Raw genomic sequence first — 26,288 nt, 5'->3', positions numbered from 1 at the left:
TGGTGGACCACTAATGGAATGTGAGTCTACAGTGTGATGCTCTTGACAAAAGGCAAATGTCATTCTGGGATGTATTAACAGGAGTGGGGTGGGGCAGAGATGGGAGGTGACTGTTCTCCTCTACTTGGCATGGGAGAACCGTGTCCAGGTTTGGGTGCTGCACTTCAAGAAGGATGAGGACAAATTGTAGAGTCCAGAGTAGAGCAACAGAAATGATCAGAGGTTTAGAAAAAATGACCTGTGAGGAAAGGTTGAAAGAATTGGGCATGTTTTGTTCAGAGAAGAGATGGCACAGGGAGGACATGATAACAATCTGCAAATATGCAAAAGGTTGTTATAAAGAGGACTGTGATCAATTGGTGCCCATGTGCACCAAGGGGAGGACAAGAAGGAATTGTCTTAGTTAGCAGCAAGGGAGATTTAGATTAGATATTAGGAAAAAAATTTCTAACTCTAAAGATGGTTCAGCACAGGAACAGGAGACCTAGGGAGGTTGTGGAATCCCTGTTATTGGGGGGTTTTAAGAACAGGTTGGACAAACACCTGCTCGGGATGTTCTAGGTGCACTTGGTCCTGCCTCAGCGCATGGGGCTGGATTGTTTGACCTCCTGAGGTCCCTTGCAACTCCACATTTCTGTGTGAAGATTGTGTGAAGTGACGCTAGGTCCTCTGCGCCGTGGTCAGTATCCCCCATAGGTACTCAGCAAGGTAAATGATTATGGGGCTGGGAGAAGTGGTCGGGCAGAAGGAAGGAGAGCAGGGCATGCTGAGGAGACAGTGCTCTCATGTATGCAGTACTGTCGGTTGATAAGATATAATGCAACAGGACATGAGTCGACTTGGCTTCCTGTCTAAGTTCTTGAAGATAAGGAGGTTGCAAAGCTCAGAATCCTCAGAACTCGACCTGCCCTGACAGCGTCTGAGCCACCATGGGAACCCGAGGTGACATGTATCCATTGGGTGAGTGGAACAAAGTCCATGGGCTGAACTCGGGTGGGGCTAGGAGAGTCCAGAGGGGCCCACGGGTCTGTCTGCAGTGGGGCTGGAAGGTGACTGTTCCAGCTCGTGAGGACATAGTCGCCCTAGCTCTCATCTAGCTAGAAATAGAAGTGTTGCCATGGGGGCAGGAGGGGCTGGCCGGCCTGAGTGCGTACCTGTGGTCTTGGATGGGATCGTAGTCGGGGCAGGGAGCCTCTCCTGTTGCTTGCCCAAGCGTGGCCACGCTTCCATTTTTGGCATGCCAACTAGGTCAGAGGAAGCCCGGGTATATCTCCTTGAGCTCGAATTTACACCTAAGTGTAACGTGCAATTTCCTCCGCTCCCTCCAATGCTCATGTTACACCAACTGAGACTCCATTCAGATTCACTGAAACACCCTTAGATTTACCTGGCCAGATTCCTGGGGCTGGCTGAGATGGACTCATCTGAGATGGGCTCACTATGAGACCAGAGCGTGGAGGGGTCCCAGATGGCTTTCCACCACTTTCACAGGTACTGAATCCCAGGGGATAACTGCGGATCAGTCTGGTCCCTGGAAGCAGAGCAGCCCAAAGCCTTCCCTGATTCATCCTCAACTCTCTGTAGTCCCAAGGAACCATTCCAGCAGCTGGCAATAGCCAGAGGGTAGGACTACATTGGCCATACCGCTCACCTCTGGGAATGCCCACTGTGCCCGGGGGTTGTAACACAGAGTCATTACACAAGGGGAATTTCCAGGTAGCTGGTTGAACCAGCTTTCTGTCGTGGCACAGAGCTGGGGTTCTGAAATATTACTAGAGGAATAATAGTTCTTAATGAAAGAATTGACTTCATTGGATTTACACCAGAATCACAGTGGGGTAAATAAGCAAAGTTTGGTCCATAGACCTGCGCCAGGAGACACCATCTCTCTCTCTCTCTCTCTCTCGCTCTTTCTCTGTTGCTTATTTCTGTGTATAACATTTTTAAAACACTTATTTTTTTATTTCTCTCAAGTATTTCTCCTCATCATCCTGTTCCCCTCTCTACCACCAGGGAGCACTCAAGTGTCATTCGTTAAGTTCCAGGCTGGCAGAACATAAGGCTGTATGCGTTACCTAGGGAGGTGGTGGAATCTCCTTCCTTAGAAGTTTTTAAGGTCAGGCTTGACAAAGCCCTGGCTGGGATGATTTAATTGGGGATTGGTCCTGCTTTGAGCAGGGGGTTGGACTAGATGACCTCCTGAGGTCCCTTCCAACCCTGATATTCTATGATTCTATGTGCCGCGTTTGTGCCCATCATGAGAGTCCCACACAGAATGTGTCTCTGCCATGAAGCTGACACAGGCTTGGCAGCTCTCAAAGACGTTATCAGCCCTGTAAGGTGGGGTGGGGTCATTGGATCTGGGTCCTTAGGACTAGCTGAATTGTTTAGGTGGTGGTTAAATCTATTTCTGAAGTGTTCACCCATATATGCCAGGCTAATATATCACATGATCAATAGGTATGATTCACATTACATATATTAATATGGATAGTATGTGCTTAATGCATATAACATTCTCTTCTATATACACTTCCAGCAGTTACATGGCCTGGAATGGTGGCCTGTGTCTTTCTACAGTCTTGTTCACCTTTGCTAAGTATCCCATGATATCTCGCATTAGCCAGGAAACCTGTCAGGATCAGCACATATGTAGTAACAGGCAGGGAGTTACTCTCATGGGCATGTCCCAAAAATAAGGACAATATATACGGGACAGGCCTAGGAGGTGCGTCACGCTCTTGGTACCTGGAATTCCCGAGTCCAGAACAAAGAGCCAAGGGGTACCGTATGGTACCAGAAAAACAAGGTAGAAAGATGGTAGGTTGAGACTAGCCTCAGAGGAGGCATACAGTACCTCTTTCCTTGTAAACAGGTTGAGTATAAAAGGGACAGCTTTAGGGGTGTGACTTTGGACACAAGCCTTTGTAAGGTGAATTCAACACTGGTGCAGGAGATGGGTTCCCGGAAACTGGAGTTGTATTGAACCTCTGTTCCGGTGATATGATATTACTAAGGCTATGTTTTAGTCACAGGTATTTTTAGTAAAAGTCATGGACAGGTCACGGGCAGCCTGTGGCCCATCCATGACTTATATATATACCCCCAACTAAAACTTGGGCCGGGGGTCTGTGGGTGCTCTTCGGTGGTGGCCTGGGGGCACCATGGGTGCTGGAGGGACGTGGCCCGGGGCGAACCAGGGGTCCGGGGGGGGCAGCCCGGGAGGCTGTTGTAGGTTCTGGTGGGGAGGGAGGGAGATGGTAGCACATGGTCCAGGACCCCTGCTGAGGCTGGGCAGAGGGAGGGTTGGCGGGGCTAGCCGGAGCTGTCCCTTCAGCTCCTAGGGGGAGGGAAGGCTGGGGGACTCCACATGCTGCCCGTCCCATGAGCACCGGCTCCACAGCTCCCGTTGGCTGGGAACTGCAGCCAATGGGAGCTGCGGGGTCAGTGCATGCAGACAGAGGCAGTGCACAGAGTCCCCTGGCCCCTCTGCCTAGGAGCTGCAGGGACATGCTGGCCGCTTCCGTGAAGTCCCTGCCCCAAGGTAAGCAGCGCCCTGCACACCAACCCCCTGCCCCAACCCTGAGCCCCCTCCCACACCCAAACTACTGCTGCTGCTCGGGAGTTGGGGGTGTGCGGTGGCCCAAGACTGCCCTAGCCACTGCAGAAATCATGAGTCATGGAGGTCACGGAAAGTTACAGAATCCGTGACTTCTGTGACCTCTGTGACAGTCACCCAGCCTCAGCTATTACAGACTTTTAAGAATAAAACAGACCTATATTGGTTATTTGGTCTCTTGGGCATACTGCATAATGAACCAAAGTGTGGATGAGGAATTGACCATACGGTTTACCAACAGAAGGGAAAACCCAGATGTGACGCTACGCCCCGCATTCTTCATAGGATATTGTTATGATATCCATATGGCATAACAGATGTGTTCTATGCAAGATGAGTCATGCAAGGTATCATTGGAAAGGTTATGATTTACTGCATATGATTACCCTATTTGTACGCATGTATCAATGCTGAATCTGAAGTTAGGGATATTGACTACGTAACAATTACAAGAGGGTTTACACCTGGGGAACATCCACCGGACAGTAGGCAATCAACCTTAATGGACCATTGAAGACGGACAATAGAACTTGGAAGATGTTAATCTCCCACCTTCCTGAGAAGCTTCCTGGGATGCTGCCTTGACCCTGCAGGGTCATGTGATCATGTCACTTGGTACTGGACTATAGTATTTTTCCACTAATAGGGGGTGGGGATCAAACTGGGAAACAAAGGATTCCCACCGCCTGTAAATCCTATTTAAGGCAGGGTAGTGAGTAAATGAGGCTTCATTCTTCACTGAATCCCTGCCCAGGATGTCTGCTGGAAAGAACTTAGGCCCTGCCTACACTGGCAAGTCTAACGAGAGGTGTAGAGCTTTCTGCGCCAGGGGTACAGCGCCACGGTGCCCGTGTAGACACTCTGGCCGATTACAGCCCTGCGATTGGCCTCCGGGAGGTGTCCCACAGTGCCTGTTCTCGCCTCTCTGGTCATCGGTTTGAACTCTACTGCCCTGGCCTCAGGTGACCAACCGTCATCCTCATCCCGTAAATTCCTTGGGAATTTTGAAAGTCCCCTTTCAAGTGGGGGGCGCTGGGCAGTGGGCAAGGGGGTGCTGGGAGGCAGGGCACCTAAAAGTTAAAAGTGGTGGGGTTCCCCTGCCACCCGTGGCAGTTAAGAGCTTCCCGGCAGCAGGGGTACCCTGCCGCTCCTGGCCGCCTCCAGGCAGCGGGGCCCCCGGAGCTCCAAGCCGGGGGGCGGGGAACACCGCTGAGACCCTACACCTAGGGGCGCCCTAAGTATAAATCCGGCCCTGACAATGGGGGCTCCTGGTCTTTGTTGCTATTACACAATATGAAAGACCCAGTTGCCCTGGCCCAAAGTCCAGTTCCCAACTGGAACCAGTTAAAAATATTAACAGGGATCCCAGCTGGGGCTGATTTCCCAGAGCACCAGGTGTCTGCATTTTTAACTCCACCATCGTCAGGGCACTGACTGGCCCTTGGCCCAGGATTGGCAGGACTGGGGCAGCTGGGGGGGCGGGTGCAGCTGAGTGGTGGTTATCATCTGCCCATGGTGCCTTAACCTGTCTCTTTGCCTTCCAGGGCTCTGCATCGCCCTGTGCCTGTGGGGCACCGTGGTCCAGAATAATGGCGTACAAGGTAAAGCCGACTCCTCCTGGCTAACCTTCCCGAGCGCTCCCGGCTGCCCGGGGTCTCTGGCCTCCACCCCCTCCGGTCTCTTCCCTTGTGGGAGGAGAGCAGAGTCAGGGGTCTGGTGAGCTAGGAGCAGCCCCTTGGCGTGGGCGTCTTCGGGTGGGATTATAGAGCACGGTGGGTACGTGCAGGGGATAGGAGAAGGGGCCCTGTGTAGCCCTCACCCTCCCAGCCCCGTGGCCAGCAGAGAATAGACACTGGAGCCCAGGGCTCCACACTGGGAGCTGGAGTGAGGGCAGATCCCCATTGTAGCCAAGGGCCATATTATTGACCAGCCCAAATCAAAGCCCCTGATGGCTCAGACTTTAGAAGTGCCATTTGTACGTGCCCCCCTCCCTGAAATCAGGCTGAATTGAAACCTGGGATCCATGTGCCCAGCTGGGAGTGGCGTTTGGGATCAGGACTCTGCGCCCCAAGCCCAGCTCTGCTGCAAATCCCAAAATGGGATTTGGGCAAATTCCCATTGACCCACTGGGGTTCCCCGGTGCTGCACCCACCCTGCTCCATCTGCTCCCATCCCAAGCCCTGCAGCTGGCTAAGCTGCATTGGGATCCTTCCCCTCACGCTGGCCAGAGGGACGGATCCCAGTGGAGCCCCCAAACACCGGGCAGCTAAAGGATCCAGGAGCGCCCCCCGTAGGCCGATCACAATCTGGGTCATGGGAGGCAGCTCAGGATCCAGACTAGCCTCGCACCTGATTCCGCTCTCAGTCAATCCAGAGGAGAGCCGGGCAGGAATTTCCCAAGGAGCCATTTTTTGCCAGAAAATGCCAATTTGGTGGGAGAAATGTTTGGTTTTACTCGGGGGGAAAAATTGCAGTGGGGGAAGAGATGAAATAATTTTCAAAACGAAAAATTCCCGTTTTCCGGTTCGAAGCGAGGTTTGGGTTTGAAATTGATGCTAATCAGAGTAACGACGACAGCAACAAAAAGGAAACAAATTGGGTGAGATTGAAAACGTTTCACTTGAACCGACGCCCGGCTCCGGCAGCTCTGCCTGTCTGTGCCGGGGGCACCCCCGGGGAGCCAAGGCCTCCTGTGCAGCTGAGGGCAGCTTGTTGCCAGGCGGTGGATGGCGTCGGAGCTGTTTGCCAGGCGCCCAGGGATGAAAATCAGCAAATGGGGCGTGTGAAAGGAGTCGATCCCACTGTGGGGGGGGGCGGGGGGGCCGCTCTGCACTGGCTGACCCTGCCCAGCTGTTCCTGCCCCTGCAGGTACCACTGAGGACTGCAACAACCATGTGCTCTGCCCACCATATGCCAAGTGTGTGAACAACACCCACTGCACCTGCCTGGATGGGTACGGGCCAGGAAAGAATCACTTCTTCACCGACGTAACAGAGACCTGTGACGGTAACGGGGCTCCCACGTTGTCCTGGGGGGCTGGGACAGAGCAGGGCATTAAGGGCCGGAGCTGCCAACTCCATTGACTCCAGGGCCTGTGGAGGGTGCTCAGCCCGGCTGGGGAATGAGTGGGGGCAGGAGCGAGGATCCTGGGGATTGAACCAGGGGCCTCCAGAGTGAGCAGCAAGAGCTGCAGCAGCAGGAGCCAGGAGTCTTAGGCCCTGCGAATTGGGCACAGGGTGGGGGCCCCACGGATCCCTGCCCAGAGGAGCAGAATGGGGCAGCCCTGGCTACCCTCTCACCCACACCCCGCAGGGATCCAAGGAGGGAGGGGGCAGAGGAGAGGCAGCTTGTCATTCCCCAACCCCAAACAACAGGGAGCCTGGAGCCCCAGGGGGACGTCTCCCCACCCTCCCCTCACATGGGGGATCTGGGTGTTTGTGGGGCTGAACCCCGCCCCTCTGCCCCCGTACCTGGGACAGGAGGCTCAGGGGGCTGTTTACGACATTCCAGCAGCAGAAATGGGTAACTGAGAACCACGGCCTTAATCACTAACTGCTCAGGGCCCCGGTCTCCTGGGTCCCATTACCCAGCTTAGTGCAGGGGGCTCGGAGGTATGATACAGGGAACGTCTCCCTGCCAGGACTGTACAGAGCGTCCCCTCTTGCATTACAGATATTAACGAGTGTCTGGAGCCGAGCCCGGCAGACTGTGGAGGCAACACCTACTGCTACAACACGGCTGGATCTTACTTCTGCACCTGCGCCAATGGCTACGAGCCCCGCTCTGGGAAAGCCAACTTCACACACGCGAGTGAGAACACCTGCCAGGGTGAGCTCTCCCCTGGCCCCCACCTGCTGAGACCCCCCCGCACACACACAAATGCTCGTTCCAGGCCTGGTGCTGCACCGGGGCTGCTGCTGGCTTTGGCAGTGGCCCGAGGGTGTCAGCGAGGCTGTGAAGAGACGTGGCCCTCACCAGCTCCCGCAGAGCATGGGGCCGGGCTCACCCCTGTGCCCAGCACTTGGACAGGGAATAAACCCTCGGGGTTAGAAACAGACCCACGAGCAAACTCCACATGCTGCAGAGATGCCCTGGGGAGAGGACCCTGCTGGCCCCGGCACGCAGCATCTGAGCGGCTAGTGTCCCGCTGAGCCTGGGAAGTGGCCCCTGGAACAGCTCTGGGAATTGGGCTAAAGCGTTCTTGAATTCGCCCCTGGTCCCCTATTGCTTGAGCTTCCGCTGGGGGCAGGCAGCCATGCTCTCCTCTGGCCTCTAGGGGGTGCAGCTGCTAGTTCGAGGGACCCCAAGTTCCCTGCGTGGGCAGCGCTGTGAGGGGGCATGTGCTGTGACTGGCATTGCCAGCCCAGCCCCGGGCTTCCCTGAGACACCCTGGCTTCCAGCGGCATGGCTCGGGGACACACAGGCTGGCCAGCTCCGCACTCAGGGACACTCACGCTGGCCAGCTCCGCGTCGCTCCCCTAGGGCTGGGAGTTTGCCCAGGGCACAGACCGAGAGGTCTTTCTGGGCTCGCAGTCCAGTGGATTCGGAGACCCCTTTGCACTGGTGAAGCTGGTGCATGCACCAATGCAAGTCCCGGGGCAGGGGATACCCACATGCTGGTGTCCCACCGGGGGACGCTGGAACCTCCAGCTGCTAAATCGCTTTGTGCTGGTCCCTGCCTGTGCTCCCTGAGCCCCCGAGTCAGCAAACACATGCTTAGCTCCATCCCTGCACAGCTACGCACTTAATTCGGCTCCAGTGGGTCTTAAGTGCACGGCTGAGCTCGTGACGACAATCCCAGGCATTAAAAGAAAATCAGATTAGCTTAGAAAATCACGAGCTTTAGAAAGACTAGTGAGCAAGGGGGCGGCCTGTGGATTAAACTGAATTGAAAAAGGGGGAAATTCAAAGCAGATACAAGGAAATACTCCTCCTCCACCCGGGGCAGCATTAGCCTCTGGAACTCACTGCTACCGGGGCATGGAGGCTGTGAATGTCGGGTTTTAAAGAGGGATTGGTTGTTTCTATGGGGAACGGAGCTGTGCTAGTTAGAAACACAGCATCACATCCTCTCCCTGGCAGCCTGCAGCTTAACACAGGGTTATTCTTAGAATCCAGAACCCTAGCACACGCGGACCCCAAACGGAGAGAGACAAAGCAGGCTGCTCCTGAAGGCAAACAGGCACAACTAACCCCGCTGTGCTCTAGGCTGGCTCTTTGGCAGACACACTGCTGGAAACCCCAGATCACCTGCTTGTCACCCGAGCCCCCGAGCATGCAAGAAGCTCCGGGAAAGCCCCTTGCAGATGTAAAGTGAGAGCTTGTGATGCTAACACAGTTTTCAATACACCAGATTCTCAAGTGGCCGTTCCGCTGCCGGAGCAGCCCAGTGCGGCCGGAGCGCAGCTGGGAATCAGGCCTGTGATTGTTAAGCTCCCAGGGGCCCGGTCGCCTGGGTCCTGTCACCCAGCTCGGTGCAGAGGGTTGGGGGGGGGGGGTGATACGGGGAACGTCTCCCTGCCAGGACCGTACAGAGCGTCCCCTCTTGTGCTGCAGATATTGACGAGTGTCGGGGCCCGAGCCCGGCAGACTGCGGACCCCACGCAAACTGCACCAACGTGCTTGGGAATTACTCCTGCAGCTGCACCGATGGCTACGAGCCCAGCTCTGGGAAAGCCAACTTCACGCACACGAGGGAGAACACCTGCCAAGGTGAGCTCTCCCCTGGCCCCCAGCTGCTGAGACCCCCCCCCCCCCCGCACACACAAATGCTCGTTCCAGGCCTGGCACCGCATCGGGGCTGATGCTGGCTTTGGCAGTGGCCCGAGGCCGTCCGCGAGGCTGTGATGACACGTGACCCTCGCCTGCTCCTGCAGAGCATGGGGCCGGGCTCACCCCTGTGCCCGGTGCTTGGATGGGGAATAAACAGAGCCACAGAGCAAACTCCTTGTGCTGCGGTGATGTGCTGGGGAGAGGGGAGGGGACCCCCGCTGGCCCCCGCACGCAGCATCTGGGCTGCTAGTGTCCCCCTGAGCTGGGAAGGGGCCTCGTGTAATGTGCTCTGCCTCCTATGGGCCCTGGTGAAGAGAGAATAGCCACAGCCCAGTGTGCCCCACGCGCCCGATCCTCCCGCATGGGTCCTGCGGGGCAGAGAATCACCACAGCACAATGTGCCCCAGCCACGCCCCCGATCCTCCCCAATGGGTCCTGGGGGGCAGGGAATAGCCACAGCCCAGTGTGCCCCACGCGCCTGATCCTCCCGCATGGGTCCTGTGGGGCAGAGAATCGCCACAGCACAATGTGCCCCAGCCACGCCCCCGATCCTCCCCCATGGGTCCTGGGGGGCAGAGAATAGCCACAGCCCAATGTGCCCCAGCCACACCCCCGATCCTCCCCCATGGGTCCTGGGGGACAGGCAATAGCTGCAGTGCTGGGCACCCCGGCCTCGGCCCCTACATCAGGGGCTAGGAGCAAGGTGGGTGCAGGACCCCCACAGCAGCTCCACACCAGCTAGGGTGGCCCCTTTTGCAGGGTGGGGGCTTCTCGAGTGGCCATTCCGCTGCCAGAGCAGCCCAGTGCCGCCGGAGCATAGCTGGGAATCAGGCCTGTGATTGTTAAGCTCCCAGGGGCCCGGTCGCCTGGGTCCCGTCACCCAGCTCAGTGCGGAGGGTTGGGGGGGGGGTGATACGGGGAACGTCTCCCTGCCAGGACCCTACAGAGCGTCCCCTCTTGTGCTGCAGATATTGACGAGTGTCGGGGCCCGAGCCCGGCAGACTGCGGACCCCACGCAAACTGCACCAACGTGCCTGGGAGTTACTCCTGCAGCTGCACCGATGGCTACGAGCCCAGCTCTGGGAAAGCCAGCTTCACACACGCGAGGGAGAACACCTGCCAGGGTGAGCTCTCCCCTGGTCCCCACAGCACCCTGCTCAGTCCCCCTGCACCCTCCCACACACACCCCTGCGCTCATTCCAGGCCTGGTGCTGCACCAGACGCTGCTGCTGGCTGCTGCAAAGGCACCCGATCCACTCACCGGGGCTGTGATCAGCCGTGACCCTCAACTCCTGGGGGCCAGGATCTCCCCTGCCTCGGTCTTTGGATTGGGAATAAACCCCTAGGTTTGCGGGGAGGCGCCGGGGAGACTGGTGGGGACCCTCGCTGTCCCCAGCACAGAGAATCCAGGCTCCTGGAGCCCCCTGAGCCTGGGAAGGGCCCTCGTGTATGGTGCACACACAGCCCAGTGCTCTCTGCCTCTATGGGCCCTGGGGAGCAGGGAATAGCCCCAGCCCAGGGCACCCCGGCCACACCCCCAATCTGCCCCCTCCCTCACGGCTGGGAGCAGAGCCTTTTCCAGCTCCACACTGACAGGGAGCCCCCTGGATGGGAGGGTGTTTCCTAAGGGGGCCATTATGCCCACTTAGGCAACAAGGGCGTCCTGACCGGAGAAGGGGGCAGGGGGTTCCAAGCCCTCGTTTGCGACATTCAGCCGGTAGTTAGAGCTTGTACCAAGTCCCAGCCGGCCATTCCCATGGGAACTGCCCTTTACACCCCCGTTTGGGGGGCACAGAGCCCCGGGCCCATAGAACTGGGAGAACTCAGGAGCCCATTCGTTCAAACGCTTCCCCTGGCAGAGACCTCGCCCAGCCATTCCTGCGCCCAGCCCCAGCCCGCAGGGGATAACCCCAGCCAGTGTCCTGGGGCGGGTCGAGGCACAAGAAGAAGTCAGTGCCGCAGTTATCTCAGCCAGCGTCCCGGGGATTGTCCGGGGATAGCTGGTATCGGGAGCCGTGGGGAAAATCCCTAGGGCTTGCCCCCGGGGGGAATCGATCGCGATCGCTGTTCTCTTTGGAAGTGCACTGATTATTCCAGACCAGAGTGTCCGGATGGGGAGCTATTCCACAGGAGCTGTTACCGTCAATTTCCCCGTGTACTGAAGCCCCTGGAGACACCCAGTCTCAGCTCCCTGCAACTCGGAGCGAGTTTGGAAGCCTCAGGACACCCGTGTGCCTGAGGGAGGGGAGAGCTCTGGCCACCCCACCAAGAACCCAGCGCACGGCGCCGTCTTCAGCAGACAGAGCGTTGGAGCAGGGGGAAAGCGCGTTGGAGCAGCGGCTGTGGCTGGATGTGTGTACAGCACCTGGCACCATGGTGCCCCGGCTGCGGCGCTACCCGCTATAAACATCCCGATCGAACCCGGACGGGCGGGATAAGGATGCCGGAAGCTCCGTTCCCATCCCGCGTGGACTCTTGGAAGCCTTCGGGAGCGGAACCCGATCCTACGTTGTTCCCGGAGTAAAGCAGGGCTCTGGAAACACGGCGCCGCCGTGGTGCGTTCAGGAGAACCCGCGAGCGGTCGCAGGGTCGAGGGGCAGAGGAGGCAGAACTGGGCAGGACGCAGCCGGTCGGTTCTCCCAGGGTTCAGTCTGCCCCGGGAGCAGCTCAGCCTCTGAAGAGGCGAAACGGAGGCGCCGGCCAGGCTGAGACATAAGTAATGCTGGTACTTGCACAGTACAGACGGGATCAGAGCTGAGGCCCGTCTAGCCTGGTATCCCGGCTCCCAGGGGCCAAAGCCAGATGCTGCCGAGGACAGTGGAAGAGCCCAGCAGTGGCAGCCGGGGGATAGTCTGCCCTCACTTCCTGGTCTCCAATACTCAGGTGGGCTGAAGCCCACAGCAGGAGGTTCTCTCTCTTCCCAAACATTTGTGCCCTTTAACTCTGATCACTCCGGCTGTTATCATCCGTATGAATGTCCAGTCGCTCCTTGAATCGTTCTCAAGTCTTGGCCGCAGTGACTCCTGTGGTGAGGAGTTCCACAGGCTAATCGCACATGGCGCGAAACAGCCTTTCCTTGGCTCAGTTTCAAATTTCCCCTCTTCTAACTTCCCTGACTGGCCCCTGCTCTCGTGTTATGAGATGGGGAGAACAGAAGCTCCCCATCTCCCTTCTCTATACACGACTGACAGGGATAGACTCTTAGCAAGTCCCTGCTTACGTTCACTCTAAACTGGCAGTCCATCTTTTCAATCTCTCTCTTTAGAGGGCTTTTCCAGGCCCCTGATCATTCTCATTGTCTGTCCCTGAACCCCCTCTGGTTCTGCACTGTCCTTTGTGCAAAGGGGTGCCCAGGGCAGCTCATGGGTTGCAGAGGGGGTCACCCCATTGACTGATAAAGGCATTAGACTAGCCCCCATATTGTTCTCTATCCCCTTCCTCCAAAGCAGATCCCCATTTGTCCCTTCCAGGGGCGGACAGCTCATTCAGGCATTGCCATCTGCACTGATATTGCGGCACTGGGCATCGCCAGATCCGCTTGATAGCTTTAGCAAGCAGCAGGCATGTGTCCTGGCGGGGCTGCTTTTCCCTTCCCAGCTGGAGCGGCTCATTCCGGACAATAGCCAACTTGCTCCCGTTCGCTGACCCAGTAACTGAACTCCTGGCTCTAACCAGCCCCGTCTCCCCAGAGCACGGTGCATTTCGGACGCCTGGATTATCCCCCAGCAGCCAAGGTACAGGAGCGCTTTCTCTCTCCTTGCAGACATTGACGAGTGCCAGCGAAACGCCACAGTCTGTGAGCCCCATGGGAACTGCATCAACATGCCAGGGAGTTACAGGTGTAAATGCAGTTGGGGATTTGGGAAGAATCAGAGGGATACCTCTAAGATCTGCACAGGTAGAACGGGAGCTGGAAACAGTCATGGCAAAGGCATGAAGTTTCTGGCTTTTCTGCAGTGTTGCTAACGCGTGGTGTTGCCCTAAAGCCCCACCTCCTGGAGTCATGTGATTCCGTTTTTGGCTAAAATCAAAATTAGGGCATGGCCCACATGGGGGACGAAAACCTGCCAAACGTTACGCTGGGGTGACTGACAGCTCCCAAACCAGAGTCAAACAAAACAAAGCCAAAATGGATTTTTTCTTAAAAAAAAAATCTCGTGATTTTTTAAACCAATCTCGTGACTTTTTACAGCCTGGCTCAGGGTTTGGGGCTTTTCTTGATTGCTTGGCATTGGCGATGCTGTTAATGCATGGCCACTGAGCTTACCCAGGACCTCTGAAACTAACCCGCACGCATGGAGGGTGAAACTAACCAGGTTACCCTGAGGTCTCGCTTTTTCTCTGCGCCACACCTGGGCAAAGTGTCTGTTCTGACTCCCAGCCTGTCTTACAATTGGAAACTGAGCCCAGGGACTGAAGGTCGCCATGTCTCTTGCCATGCTGCTTAATTCCACCGAGGCTCGAGCGGAAGGCATTGGGGACATCATTAGAAGCTGCAACATCCCCCCAAACCTGCAGCTGCAATCAGAGCCCAAGATGCCCTTTCATAGCAGAACTTTGAAGAGGGGAAGGTCAGGTCTTTGCAAAGCAAACTGGGCTGAGACGGAGCCGAGGACTCTATGTTGGACAACCTTCAATAGAGCTTGGGCTCAGAAAGCCCATTAATTTCTGGAACCCCATTAACCTAACCCTCAGCAGCTGCTAAGGCTGGGGAAGGAGCTGGCATCACCAAGGAACCAGCTTGAGTCATTAGCAGGAATCAAACCCAGGACTTGTCTGTTGAAAGCACACAGCGCAGCTGCTGGAGCTAAGGGAGTAACTCCATTAGCTAGTCGTTGTAGCAGGTTGTTATCTACCGTGATAGAGCTCTGTCCTTGCCTCCGTGGGTCCCACATTTCCTGGTGGATTTCACTAGCCTCAGAGGCTCACCGTGACCCTCCACGTAACCCTTCTCTCTCTAGAGACAAGGGTCACAGTCTACTGAGCCATTTTCATCATAAGCCAGCAAGGGAGGTGAGGAGAAGTTATCCTTCCTTGCACGGTCTCTGTTGTCTCCCAGTCTCAGTGATTAATCAGGGGGCAAAGGTGTGGGGGGGGGAGACCGGGCCCACCCTCTACTCCAGGCTCCAGCCCAGGGACCCTAATAGTATCAGCTATGGTAGCTGACCTTTTACAAACATGACACGTACAATTCCCTGGGCTACTTCCCAACAGCAGCCCTCACTTCCTCAAGCTCCACTTCACCCTTACCTCCGGGCCTCCTTCCTTGTGCCTGATATGGTGTGTACTACTCAGCCTTTCCAACAGCGCAACTTTCTCCCACAGCTCCTGACATGCACCCCCACCTGACTAACTGGGAGGCTTTTAACTAGTTTCAGCCAGCCCCTGATTGGCTTCAGGTGTCCCAATCAACCTAGCATTCTCCCTGCCTTCTGGAAAGTTCTTAATTGGACCCAGGTGTCTTAATTGACCTGGAGCAGCTGCCATTTCACTATCCTGGTACCAGATATTTGTTTAGCCTGGAGCTAACATATCTATCTCCCACTACTTTTCTATAGCCATCTGGCCTTGCCCCCTCACACTACTTATGCGAACCAGCCACTAGAGCAGGACAAACTTGCTCTCTCCTTGTTCCAGGGCTCAGCGGCCGTCACTAGAGGCTGGCACATACAAGCCCCCTCACAGACATGGCGTAGGCCTGTTGCCTTCCAAGAGGTTTAACAATGGAGCAAAAGTTGAGTTTCCTGCCAAAGGAACAAGGGATTTTTTCCAGCCCTGATGCACTCCCAGCCGTGAGCCAGGAGACACACAGCTCCTCTCGGGGGGAGGAGGAGTGGCGGGCAGAGGGTAAAATCTGCATGGCAAGGCAGGGGAGACACATTCTTGGCCTTCTATGGAGGAAACAAGCTGAAAGAGACAGATCTAGTGGGTAGGGTATGAGACTGGGACTCGGGAGACTTGGGTTCTAGTTCCAGCTCTGTTACTGCTAGGTGTCCTTGGGCAATTCTGTGCCTCAGTTTTCTCTCCCACTTCTTGTCTATTTAGACTAGAAGCTCTTTATGGCAGTGTGTGTGAAGCACTCTGGGTGCTGCCTTTCTGCAAATAACGACCCAGGGGAAGAGGCATAGCGGGAAATAGCAAAATGCTGTCACGGGAAAGAGAGAGAAGGGGAGTCTGGCAAAGGTTGGACCCCCCGGTCTGGGGGTGAGGGAGGGGTTGCGCCGCAGGGATTGGGGCCCTGCAAATAGCAGGGAAGAAAGGAGAATAGAAGGGGGGGGTTAGATGGAGCGGACAGACTGACCGACAGACCTCGCCCCCTGCAATCGGTGGGGGGGTGCCTCCGTGGTCATTCGCCCCCAGCGCGCCCCCAGCCGTGCTGTGTATGACACCCCCCGCTTTCCCCTCTCAGACATCGACGAGTGCCGCAAGACCCCAGATATCTGCGGCCCCAACGCCACGTGTATCAACACTAATGGGAGCTACCGGTGTGAGTGCCGGGCCGGCTACGTCCCCTCCAACAGGAACACGACCCTGTGCCAAGGTGGGTCCTGCCGCTGGCGACATGGAGGGGGCACCTCGGGGGGCTGGGCAGGGCCTGGGGTTACACAGGCTGAGATCTTGCCCGAGGGGTCAGCAAGCTGGGAACCGGTCTGGGATGGGGCACCAGCCCCCCTGCTCCCCACCGACAGGGTCCCTCTGGGTCTCAGCCCTAGCAGGGGAGGGCTCAGCCTCCAGGCCCTCACCTCCCCCCAGCCCAGCCTGTCCGTCCACTGGGGTCTTTCCGGTTGTCTCAGAGCCACAGCCACCAGCATGGCCATGTCTGGCTCTGGGCGCGGAGCAGGGGCCTGGCCGGGGAGGGGGTGAGCAGGGCTGCCAGGGGCCGGGTGTCTCTTCCCTAGGGTTGCCAACTGTCTAATCACACAAACCCAAACTCCCTTCCCCGCCCCTTCTCCGAGGCCCCGCCCCACTCACTCCATCCCTCTCGCTCCCTCGCTCGCTCTCTCCCACCCTCACTCACTTTCACCGGGCTGGGACAGGGGGTTGGGGTGCGAGAGGGGGTGCAGGCTCTGGGCTGAGCCTGGGGAAGGGGGCTGGGGTGCAGGTGCGGGTGTGGGGTGCAGGCTCTGGGAGGGGATGTGGGCTCCAGGGGGCGGGGGGCTCAGGGCTGGGGCAGAGGGCTGGGGTTGCAGGTGGGGGTGAGGGGTGCAAGGTCTGGGAGGAGGTGTTGGCTCCGGGAGGGGGCAGAGGGCTGGGGCAGGGGGCGGGGGTGCCGGAGGGGGTGCGGGATGCAGACCTGGGAGGGAGTTTGGGTGCGGGAGGGGGCTCAGGTGGCGCTTACCTCGGGCGGCTCCGAGGCAGCAGTGCAGCGGGGCTAAGGCATGGGTGAAGGTGGGTTCTCCCCAGCGGGCAGAGGCGTCTGTACCCAGCAGGTCTCTCTGCAGAGTCGATGGAAACACGTCAAGAAGTCCCAGAGACAGGAGCAGGAGGGACAGCCAAAGCAGAGTGTAAATGGAACGTAGAGAGAGACATTGTGAGACGGGGACGAAGGGAGGGAGCTGCATGTTAAACTATTGGCAGTGCGGGACTGGCATGTGGACAGAGAGCAGCCATCGGGGCTGGGAAGAGAAGGGGATTTTCCCCCAGGCAGGAGTGAGTTGACATGAAAATCTGATATGAAAGCTCTAACGTCTGCTCCTCTCTACCCAGAACTCCAAGTCCCCAGCATGAACTCCAGTGCTGAGTTCGAGGGAATCAAAGAGACATGCAGGAATTTCTCTCTGCAGGTACATTTCAACCCATCATTCATTTGTTGGGGATTTTGCCCTGTGTTTTGTACCACCAATATGGAAATTCCCAGACAAAACCCTTTGCTCTTGGTATTACGGTGACCCCTGTAAACCCCATCCAAGATCAGGGCAATGCTGTGTTTGTTCCTTTCATCGCTGGGACTCGATCCTCCTCATCCCACTAGCAGAGCGGAAGAATTACTGCTCGTGTCTTGCTTACAACGCTCCTGCTAATACATCCCAGAATCAGGTTCGCTTTTTTTGCAACAGCGTTACCCTGTTGACTCATATTTAGCTTCTGATCCATTATGACCTCCAGATCCCTTTCCGCAGTACTCCTTCCTAAGCAGTCATTTCCCATTTTGTATGTATGCAACTGATTGTTCCTTCCTAAATGGAATACTTTGCATTTGTCCTTCTAGAATTTCATCCTATTTACTTCAGACCATTTCTCCAGTTTGTCCAGATCATTTTGAATTTTAATCCTATCCTCCAAAGCACTTGTAGCCCTCCCAGCGTGGTAATATCCACAGACTTTATAAGTGTACTCTGTATGCCATTATCTAAATCATCGATGAAGATATTGAACAGAACCGGACCCAGAACTGATCCCACTCAATATGCCCTTCCAGCTTGACTGTGAACCACTGATAACTCCTCTTTGGGAACAGGTTTCAGAGTAGCAGCCGTGTTAGTCTGTATCCGCAAAAAGAAAGGGAGGACTTGTGGCACCTTAGTGATGAACAAATTTATTTGAGCATAAGCTTTCGTGAGCTATAGCTCACTTCATCGGATGAAGTGAGCTGTAACTCCCAAAAGCTTATGCTCAGATAAATTTGTTCATCTCTAAGGTGCCACAATTTCTCCTGTTCTTTTCTCTGGGAACAGTTTTCCAACTAGTTATGCATCTACCTTAGAGTGACTCCATATAGGTTGTCTTTCCCTAGTTTGTTTATGAGGTCCCGTGAGACAGTGTCAAAAGCCTTACTAAAGTCAAGATATACCATGTCTACCACTTCCCCCCTATCCACAAGGCTTGTTACCCTGCCAAAAAAAGCTATCAGGTTGATTTGACAAGATTTGTTCTTGACAAATCCATGTTGACTGTTACTTATCACCTTATTATCTTCTAGGGGTTTGCAAATTGATATCGGACCTTTTAAAACTTCTGTAGCTTTCCTAGTGGCTGGTCCCCAGACTTACACACCCATTGTCTTCCTGCAGAGAGCACTGAATCTACAGACCATATACTCGGATTTCTTCTACTGATTTTCATGCCGTTTCTTTCCAATATGCGCCTCCATGTCTCTCTGCATCATCTTTCACTTCCTCTTTCCTCTCCCACACGAGCACTACATCACCTGCAATTGGCACGTCCCAGGAGACGACTCTCTGGCTGCTTTCTGTCAATGCATCCAGCACCGACGTGAACAAAAAGGAGCTTAGTCCCAAGTCTTGATGTATTCCAGCTGTTACTAGAAATTGTTCCCTTTCTCCACATGAACCTCTTACTGTAGCAACAGCACCATCGTATATGTCCTGGACACGTCTGATATAAAAGCTTTATTCACTCAATGAGGGGTGTCAGGATCAGACCCCTGCATAAGGCAAACACCAACGTCGGTCGCCTTTCAGCCCCTGGAGAGCTCACCCCTGCCCTGGGTCTCTCTGCAGGTAAAGCGGAGCAGCGGAAACAGCAGTTGTTGCAATTTCTTTAATTCGACCTTAGAGATTCTGACGTCCACGTGTGGAGACGGGAGTGCGACGTTATCACTGGAGGTGAGAGGCTCCGTCCCTTGAATGTGCTCTGCGGGCTAGTGCCCCTGAGTGTGCCCCAGAGCCCTGCGAGCTGCTGTGCCGGGTTAGGAGTCTCACTGGGGGGCGGGGAGACATGTAGATCCTCTTCAGAAAAGACCTGTGCCCTCCACTGCTGTGGGGCGGGGGGTGCACCCTCTAGTGGTGTTTGTCTGTGTCTGCGTGCACATGCCCTCCAGGGGGGTGAGAGCACGTTTGTGTTTGTCCACCCACATGCGCCCTCTAGTGTTCAGACCTGTTGTTGTTCATCAGAGGTGCTATACTGCTGACCCTTAATGGGGATCCTCCTTCAGCTCATCTGTCATGACCTGAGTTTTTCAGGCAGCAGGATCTGGGCTCTATCCCTGCCCTGCCAGACATTTCTGAGCAGCTGCTGGATGCAGCACAGAGACAGCCTAGGAAGCCATCGGCTTGTGACAATGTTGTTCCCTGGCATCTGTAATGGAGGGATGGGGGAGCAGGAGCGAAGAAGGAACGACAAAGGGTTCTAGCCCCAGTTGGCTTCAGGTCCCAGTGGGGCCCCAAGTCAGCCTCAGTGAACCCCCTTTGTAAAGGGCTCCCCTTCTGAGAGTACTGCAGCCCCCGAAACTGGGAGAGGCTGTGATGCCCGATGTCCCTTGGGAATACATAAATACCCCGGACTCCTCACTCCCAGGGCTTTTCCTTTCCTGTCCCCAGGACGCGACTCGCTCTTTCAACTCCCTCCTGAACAGCTCCTCCCTCTGGGAGGTCAGAGACAAGCAGGAGGTGGGGTGGGCCGTGACGGTCCTGCTGCAGAGCGTGGAACTGGCCGCACTGGCCGCTGCGCTCCGGTCCCCGGAGAGGACAACACAGAACGTGACGACAGAGTCTCTGGGTGAGGGGGGACGTGTGGCTCTCAGCGCCACCTGCTGGCTGCTGAGAGACACGGGGTTGTACACTGTGCCCCAAATCCACTGGAAGTTAGCGCCTGTATACCGCTGTGGATGTGAGCCTGAGGTCAGTACAGACAGAGAACAGCACTTCCCCTGCACCAGGAAATAGAACCCAGCCCGCCCAGTAACAGCAATGCCCGAGAAGGGTTGAAATGTAATATTTGGCATTCCACCACGAGGGGCCGCCACGCTGAGCCAGGCACCTGCCTCCACCCCCACTACTCCCCCGGGAGACACAGCCAGAATGGGGGGAGGGGATATGGGGGGGTGATCAATGGAACTCACGGGGGGGGCTCCAAACTTCCCCCTCCCACAGTGCGGAAGAGCCCTGAAGCCCCCCAGCCCCAAGTGGAGGGGGAGGGGGGAGGGTCTGGCCGAGAATGGACAGATTCCCAGTGAAGGGGTTTCACAGCGAGGGGCTCTGTCATTCCTCACCCCCACCCCCCACAGCTATCCAGACGCGGCTCGTCACTGGGGACTGCAGCCGGGACAGCGAGGTCTTCACGCTGAGAGCTCACAACGACACGATGGGAGTGCACTGTGATACAGTCACCGGGGCAGCCACACACGGTACCATACTGGGGATGGCGACACCCACGGCCCAAACCACGGCACAGAGCAGTTCCCGGGCAATGAACCCCAGTCTGGGTTCCCCCGTTCCTCCCTCCCTCCCCATGGATCCCCAGGCCGGGCCCTGGCCTCTGTCTCCAGCCCTGGAGTTCTCCTTGCTGGCTGACCAGTGGTTCTCAGGCTGTGGGCCATGGAGTTGACACCTTCCTTCCTGGCCGTCCCACAGCTTGAGCCCCAAGCAGTGAGCAGTTGGGGGCACAGAGGGGAGACGGCTGATGAGAGGGGCTCTGGTATAAAATGACAGGTTTCAGGGTAACAGCCGTGTTAGTCTGTATTCACAAAAAGAAAAGGAGGACTTGTGGCACCTTAGAGACTAACCAATTTATTTGAGCATAAGCTTTCGTGAGCTACAGCTCACTTCATCGGATGCATACCGTGGAAACTGCAGCAGACTTTATATACACACAGAGATCATGAAACAATACCTCCTCCCACCCCACTGTCCTGCTGGTAATAGCTTATCTAAAGTGATCATCAAGTTGGGCCATTTCCAGCACAAATCCAGGTTTTCTCACCCCCCCACCCCCATACACACACAAACTCACTCTCCTGCTGGTAATAGCTCATCCAAAGTGACCACTCTCCCTACAATGTGCATGATAATCAAGGTGGGCCATTTCCAGCACAAATCCAGGTTTTCTCACCCCCCCCCCTTTTTCCGGGGACACACACACACACAAACTCACTCTCCTGCTGGATGAGCTATTACCAGCAGGAGAGTGAGTTTGTTTGTGTGGGGGGGAGGGGGCGGAGGGTGAGAAAACCTGGATTTGTGCTGGAAATGGCCCAACTTGATGATCACTTTAGATAAGCTATTACCAGCAGGACAGTGGGGTGGGAGGAGGTATTGTTTCATGATCTCTGTGTGTATATAAAGTCTGCTGCAGTTTCCACGGTATGCATCCGATGAAGTGAGCTGTAGCTCACGAAAGCTCATGCTCAAATAAATTGAATCATAGAATCATAGAATATCAGGGTTGGAAGGGACCCCAGAAGGTCATCTAGTCCAACCCCCTGCTCAAAGCAGGACCAATTCCCAGTTAAATCATCCCAGCCAGGGCTTTGTCAAGCCTGACCTTAAAAACCTCTAAGGAAGGAGATTCTACCACCTCCCTAGGTAACGCATTCCAGTGTTTCACCACCCTCTTAGTGAAAAAGTTTTTCCTAATATCCAATCTAAACCTCCCCCACTGCAACTTGAGACCATTACTCCTCGTTCTGTCATCTGCTACCATTGAGAACAGTCTAGAGCCATCCTCTTTGGAACCCCCTTTCAGGTAGTTGAAAGCAGCTATCAAATCCCCCCTCATTCTTCTCTTCTGCAGGCTAAACAATCCCAGCTCCCTCAGCCTCTCCTCATAACTCATGTGTTCCAGTCCCCTAATCATTTTTGTTGCCCTTCGCTGGACTCTCTCCAATTTATCCACATCCTTCTTGAAGTGTGGGGCCCAAAACTGGACACAGTACTCCAGATGAGGCCTCACCAATGTCGAATAGAGGGGAACGATCACGTCCCTCGATCTGCTCGCTATGCCCCTACTTATACATCCCAAAATGCCATTGGCCTTCTTGGCAACAAGGGCACACTGCTGACTCATATCCAGCTTCTCGTCCACTGTCACCCCTAGGTCCTTTTCTGCAGAACTGCTGCCTAGCCATTCGGTCCCTAGTCTGTAGCTGTGCATTGGGTTCTTCCGTCCTAAGTGCAGGACCCTGCACTTATCCTTATTGAACCTCATCAGATTCCTTTTGGCCCAATCTTCCAATTGGTCTAGGTCCTTCTGTATCCTATCCCTCCCCTCCAGCGTATCTACCACTCCTCCCAGTTTAGTATCATCCGCAAATTTGCTGAGAGTGCAATCCACACCATCTTCCAGATCATTTATGAAGATATTGAATAAAACCGGCCCCAGGACCGACCCTTGGGGCACTCCACTTGATACCGGCTGCCAACTAGACATGGAGCCATTGATCACTACCCGTTGAGCCCGACAATTTAGCCAGCTTTCTACCCACCTTATAGTGCATTCATCCAGCCCATACTTCCTTAACTTGCTGACAAGAATACTATGGGAGACCGTGTCAAAAGCTTTGCTAAAGTCAAGAAACAATACATCCACTGCTTTCCCTTCATCCACAGAACCAGTAATCTCATCATAAAAGGCGATTAGATTAGTCAGGCATGACCTTCCCTTGGTGAATCCATGCTGGCTGTTCCTGATCACTTTCCTCTCATGCAAGTGCTTCAGGATTGATTCTTTGAGGACCTGCTCCATGATTTTTCCAGGGACTGAGGTGAGGCTGACTGGCCTGTAGTTCCCAGGATCTTCCTTCTTCCCTTTTTTAAAGATTGGCACTACATTAGCCTTTTTCCAGTCATCCGGGACTTCCCCGGTTCGCCATGAGTTTTCAAAGATAATGGCCAGTGGCTCTGCAATCACAGCCGCCAATTCCTTCAGCACTCTCGGATGCAACTCGGATGCAACTAAATTGGTTAGTGTCTAAGGTGCCACAAGTGCTCCTTTTCTTTTTGGTATAAAATGGGCCCAGAGAATGGAAAGGGCAGGGATGCCCTAGTCTAGCTAGACTCCCAAATGGAGATATGGGGAACTAGGGTAATGTGTACCCCTACCCTCAGTGGCCATATTCAGGGCCCCGAATGCTCCAGTACCAGGGGAAGCTCATCCCTGGCCAGCCCCTCTCCTGCTCTCACTGAGAAAAACTGAATCTTCATCTCTGCATCCTGCAGCTAGACATTTCCAGCTGGACGTGTTCCTGGAGGCTCCGAGGGAGGAGGTAGCACGGTCCAGTGGCTAAATCTTAAGAGTTGTGGCCAGGATCCTGGGTTCCATTCCCAGATCTGCCACAGACTCACTGTGAGCCCTGGGCACCTGGCCGGCTCATTCTTCGCCATAACGTCTCCAGCTCCCTAACGACTCCATCATCCTGGACTCCATCCTGGACCCTGGACTCCATCATCAGTGCGAGACATCTCAGCGAGGGAAATCTACCGGCTTGTGGGAAGCTGGAGAAGAGTCATCTCAACTCCAGGGTGGTGAGTGGGGCCGTTGGAGACGGGAGACCCATTAATCTCTCCAGACCCGCAAACCTCACCCTGCGCCACAGACAGGTGCGTGGAGGAAGATCCCCTTGCTTTACTCCATATCTGGGCCTCTAGAGGGGCATATACAAGGCACAATCTCCTGTCCGGCATTTGGACTGTGCTGCCTTTCTGGCTCCCGATGGTCCTAAGAAGCAGAGGCCTCCTTAATCCGGACGCGATGGGGCTGTTTGACTAGAGAAGGAGAATAGGGGTCGCACCACGACACATGGCCGTGCAAAGTGCTCTAGGGTAACAGCTCCGCTTAGCTCACCCCTGAGCCGGAATAACTGGCCAGCCGCTTTCTACAGATAGTGGAGTTCAGGAAATCAGCATGAAACACTGTGATGCGGTGATGCAGTGGTTAGGGTGCATATGTGTTTGTGTGCGCACAGCACTGCCCCCTGCTGGCTGCAGTCAGAAATCCTCGGCCAATGGCCACGTTCCGTTTAGTGCTAACGGCTGGCAAGGATTTATTTCCCGTTCGCTCCAACAGCAGGGCCTGTGCGTTTGGAGCAGCAGGATCTGCGTTCTCTCTCGGCTGTCACCGGGATGGCCCCAGTGGGCGCTGGGGCTGCGTGGGGAGAGCCGTGGAGCTGTAGGTGGCCTCGGGTTTGCTGTAGACATGTGATAACACAAACGATGTTCTGTGGTCCCGTGAGGACGAGGATGATTCTGTTGTGTTTCCAGGCCAAAAATCAGGAGGAAGAGGCTCTCTGCGTCTACTGGAAAGTAGTGGCCGAGAGCGGCAGCTGGTCTCCGGACGGCTGCACCGCCGTGCACATGAACAGCACTCACACCACCTGCCGCTGTGACCATCTGTCCAGCTTCGCCGTCCTAATGGCTCCCACCACAGTGACGGTATCTCACCGTGAGACTCGGATCACAGGGCTGGAGCCTGAGCTCCGCGCTCAGCCATGGGCAAAGCTCTCCCTGGAGCGACTGGAGGCTTTGCTGGGGGAAAGGCTGAGTCGGAGCCCAGGGGGCTGGGCTGGGGTCACTGGTGATTCTCCCTTTGCTGTGTTACAGGAGAGCGACCCACTGACCATTGTCACCTGTGTGGGACTGGCCCTCTCTCTGCTGTGCCTCCTCCTCGCCATCCTCACCTTCCTCCTTTGCCGCTCCATCCGCAACGTCAGCACCTCCTTCCACCTGCAGCTCTGCCTCTGCCTCTTCCTGGCCGACCTGCTCTTCCTCATCGCGGTGACCCGCACCGGCAGTCGGGTGCGGCCTGATTCCTCCACTCGCTGCAGAGCTGGGGTGTGTGGCTTTCAACCCCTTTATGCTCCCTGGATTCTGGGCTGTGCAGGACAGAGGGGGAATTCCGGGTGGGGGGGTGTTTCCACCCCATTAGGCCCCTTCACACTGGGCACAGTGGTCTGAGTGTCCCCAGTCTCTGGAGTTCAGCCAGTTCTATCCCTATGTCACAGTCTCCCTGTGACTCGATTCCTCTCCAACCTGACTTGACTATGGTCACCCAGGGACTCTGTGGCAAGGCTGGGAACAAAACCTGGCTCCCCAGCTCTAACCACTAATCTCTGCTCCCTTGCGAGAGGTGGTCATGGAACCCCCATCCCTAGGACAGTGCATCTCATGCCTTCCAATCGGGGGAGTCTCCTTCTGTTCCCTTCCCTCAGATGTATCATCTAGTCCACTCTCCGCATTAATACCTGTGGAGAGAACATGAAAACGGTTGCTTATCTGTATCTGCGTAGCTGGTACATGGATTCTCCTCTTTCTTCTTCTGCAGGTCACATGCTGCCAATTTTTTTCACCGTCCTGTCCCCGCTGCGCAGCCTGCTCTGATTCTTCAGAACATTGTGCCCGTAGAAGCATCTCCCGACATCTGTCCAGGAAATCTTCAGTATCTTTTATACAACACAGGGTTGATACTTGTTTCTCCAGACCTTGAACCTTCTCTTCCAATATGAAGACCAGCTTGCACTTTGTACAGTCAAAGTTGCTTCTCTCCTGTGGAAGAAAGACAAATATGGCACATCCTGTGCAGGTCACAACAGCTGATCACTCACCATCCATATTACCTTCCTTCTAAGAGCTTCCTCAGCTGTTGCAGTAACTACACAGAAAAGCCTGCAAGATGAAAGCCTCAGTGGGCTCTCCCCAGTCAAACTCCCTCTTAGCCACTCCGCTGTTCACAGCTCAGCTGGTTTGCAACTGACTGCCTTTTTATAACAGTCAGACCCATCTGGAACAAAGCACTCCCAATTCATACTTTTCAAACAATCAAGCACATGGACAAACTGACAATCTGGCCCCGCAACAGACACTCAGGGTATGTCTACACTACGAAATTAGGTCGAATTTATAGAAGTCGATTTTTAGGAAGAGATTTTATACAGTCGATTGTGTGTTGTCCCCACTAAGCGCATTAAGTCGGCGGAGTGCGTCCACAGTACTGAGGCTAGCATCGACTTTCGGAGCGTTGCACTGTGGGTAGCTATCCCACAGTTCCTGCAGTCTCGGAATTCTGGGTTAAGCTCCAAATGCCTGATGGGGCAAAACCATTGTCGCGGGTGGTTTTGGGTACATGTCGTCAGTCGCCCCTCCCTCCGTGAAAGCAACAGCAGACAATCGTTTCGCGCCTTTTTTCCTTGCGGGCGCCATACCGCTTTCAGCAGACGGTGCGGTAG

The 26,288-nt window shown here is 55.4% G+C and overlaps 1 pseudogene; it reads left to right on the top strand.

Moving 5' to 3' along the window:
- Window positions 1-907: 907 nt before the first annotated feature.
- LOC144929614 (adhesion G protein-coupled receptor E3-like) lies at window positions 908-26,288 on the top strand (annotated as a pseudogene).

The sequence above is a fragment of the Lepidochelys kempii genome, chromosome 20 (assembly GCF_965140285.1).
Source record: "Lepidochelys kempii isolate rLepKem1 chromosome 20, rLepKem1.hap1, whole genome shotgun sequence".
Classification (NCBI taxonomy): Eukaryota; Metazoa; Chordata; order Testudines; family Cheloniidae; genus Lepidochelys; species Lepidochelys kempii.
Note: the sequence above shows the minus strand (reverse complement) of the source record. Positions and strands in the feature narration are given on the sequence as shown.